General features: G+C 41.9%; 1 non-coding gene across 1 annotated transcript; it reads left to right on the top strand.

Annotated features, from left to right (window-relative positions):
- The first annotated feature begins 463 nt into the window (after positions 1-463).
- On the top strand, positions 464-535 carry trnap-cgg (transfer RNA proline (anticodon CGG)). Its single transcript has one exon. It is a non-coding gene; the product is annotated as a tRNA-Pro (tRNA).
- Positions 536-2666: the final 2131 nt, after the last annotated feature.

Genomic DNA, 2666 nt, shown 5'->3' with positions numbered 1-2666 from the left:
GTCCAGCCCTGCCTGTCTTACTATATTGTTTGGAGCTGTAGCAGTTGGCTCTCCTTTCACTCAACATGAGTGAAGTTATTGAGGACATAGACTGAACATCCCCAACATTAAAGCCACTGACAGTTAAGTGAACAACTCTTCTTTTCTTTTACAATGCAATTTTTAGCTAGACAAAGCGTTATCCCGGCTTTTACTTGGAGTTTACGTTGACCCTTCACAAGTTTACACTCACAGCTGGGATTTGTAGTGTTACAGATTAATTTACACATACTTTTGGCAACTAATCTCCAATTTAGAATAAGAGAACTTTGAAATAAAAAAAGATGGAAGCAACACTGACATTCAGTGAGCTGAACTGAAAGTTGTAGGATGTTTTATTCGATGATCGAACGTACCTTCCGAGGGTATCTTTTTGCTATCTGTGGCCCGCGGCACTCGTATGAAGTCTAATATTGCAAATCTTGGCTCGTTGGTCTAGGGGTATGATTCTCGCTTCGGGTGCGAGAGGTCCCGGGTTCAAATCCCAGATGAGCCCTTCCCTGGTTTACTGTCCTTGTGTCTTTGCTTTGCTGTGAAATCAGAGAAGGATTGAATTAATGACTATAACATTGAATGCATTTGGAATCAAAACCCCAAATATGGCAATACAGCTCAAACCTCCACCACTCATCCCGAAGTTGCTTCAAGACCTTCTTAAATTAATTTCTTATGTGGAATTTGAAAGTCAGATCCACGCATGTCAGTAATCCTGTATCATGGAAGCACACCCTCTGCAGTATTATCTAAAGCAGTTTTGGTATTTGTTCTATAAATCCAGATTGAAACGCTTCAAGTCAATATGTGTGAATATGTGCGAGTTCACAGAGAAATTATTGAAGACTGCTCTCGGTCTGCCTGTAGAGGAAGACTTGGGCATAGAGCGTGCTCACAGATCCCTCGTCTCAAAGTCTAAGTCAAAGGCCCCGAGATCGATCATAGTGAAGTTCCTTTACTTCCAAACTAAGCAGCGAATCCTGTTCAAATGTTGGAATATGAAGAACGTGGAGTACGAGGGCTCTCAGATCAGGATGGACAACGATTACTCGGCGACTGTTCAAAAACGGCGTGTCGAGTATGCTGTGATCAAATGGCAGTTAAAAGAATGCAGCATTAAGTTCAGATCTGGATATCCAGCAACGTTACGTGTCTATCTGGAGGTAGGAGAGAAGACGTTCAACTCAGCATGGGAGGCCGCGGACCAACTGAAACACTTGGGGATCAACGCGACACTGTCTGAAGCAGAATTGATAGACAGAGAGCTGCATCAGCTGGGGTGGTCTACTCGACACAACCAAGATAAAGACACCATTTCGCGGGCCTTGGTGAGAGATATTCGATCATTCTCCGACTGAAAGTGAGTATGGCGAGCTATTGCATTCTGCCAATCTTTTGAAAACTCACATCCATTGGTAAGCCGCAAAAGCGGTGCTCAGAGGGAAGATAATACAGTTTGCGTCACGCTTAAAGAGGGAAAGAATATCTTAGCAAAAATATCTGGAAAAACAAATAAAGGAACTTGAAAGACAACACAAGATAACCACATCCATTAGTAATCTTAATAAGCTCAAGCGAGTAAAACAAGAGTTGGAAAATCTATTGACAGGAAAAGTTGAAAGAAATTTAAGGTATTTAAAGCAGAAATACTATGAGCATGGCAACAGAGCAAGCCGTCTATTGGCATCACAGTTGAGGAAGAAATGTAGCAGCACCACTGTCCAAAAAAATTTAAAATAATACTCCAGATAACACGTTTGTTCATACACCAAATGAAATCGCAGATGCTTTTGCTGAATTCTACAAAGACCTGTACTCAGATAAAGATACAGATAGTAATCCAGATTTAATTTAAATGCATATTTAAATATACAACTCCCAAAATTAGACGAAAATACATCTGAAAATATAGATTAACCCATAACAAAACAAGAAATAGAGGAGGCAATTCGTAATTTGAAAAACAACAAAAGCCCAGGGACAGATGGGTATAGTAATGAATTTTATAAGACGTTTGTAGATCTTATCAGTCCTATTCTAGAAAGGGTATTCTCTTATGCCCTTAAAGGTCCCATGGCATGAAATTTTCACTTTTTAAGGTTGTTTAACATTAATATGAGTTCCTCTAGCCTGCCTGCGGTCCCCCAGTGGCTAAAAATGACGATAGACCTAAACCATGCACTGGAAATTATTCTCCGCCTTTGGAAATGTGACCATGCAGATGGCCTGATCGGGAAAGCCGCCGCTTATGATGTGGGCGCCGCTTATGACGTGGAGGTTGTTTCCATCCAGAGCCAATAAACTGCCTTTCCCCGCCCACAGCTCTTTGGCCAGCTCATTGCGCTGTATATGGATGTAAAAAATCTGTTTAGAGCTCCTGCATCAGAACCTCTAAAGAGCCAGTGGACAGATTTTGTTTTTTTCTGGGAAAGTGACAACAGAACCGAAGAGATTTGTGTGTGCGCCAAATGTTTCACAGACGAATGTTTCCAGAACTTGGGTAATACCGAGCTCAAGGGAGAGCCCAGACACCCTGTGGAGGAAACTCATTTCAGCCGCTTGTATTCGCGATCTCGTTCTCTCAGTCACTACCCACAGCTCGTGACCATAGGTGAGGGTAGGAACATAGATTG

This window comes from Odontesthes bonariensis, chromosome 9 (genome assembly GCF_027942865.1).
Source record: "Odontesthes bonariensis isolate fOdoBon6 chromosome 9, fOdoBon6.hap1, whole genome shotgun sequence".
In the NCBI taxonomy this organism is placed as follows: domain Eukaryota; kingdom Metazoa; phylum Chordata; class Actinopteri; order Atheriniformes; family Atherinopsidae; genus Odontesthes; species Odontesthes bonariensis.
The sequence above is the reverse complement of the archived record's forward strand: the minus strand, read 5'-3'. Positions and strand labels throughout refer to the sequence as shown.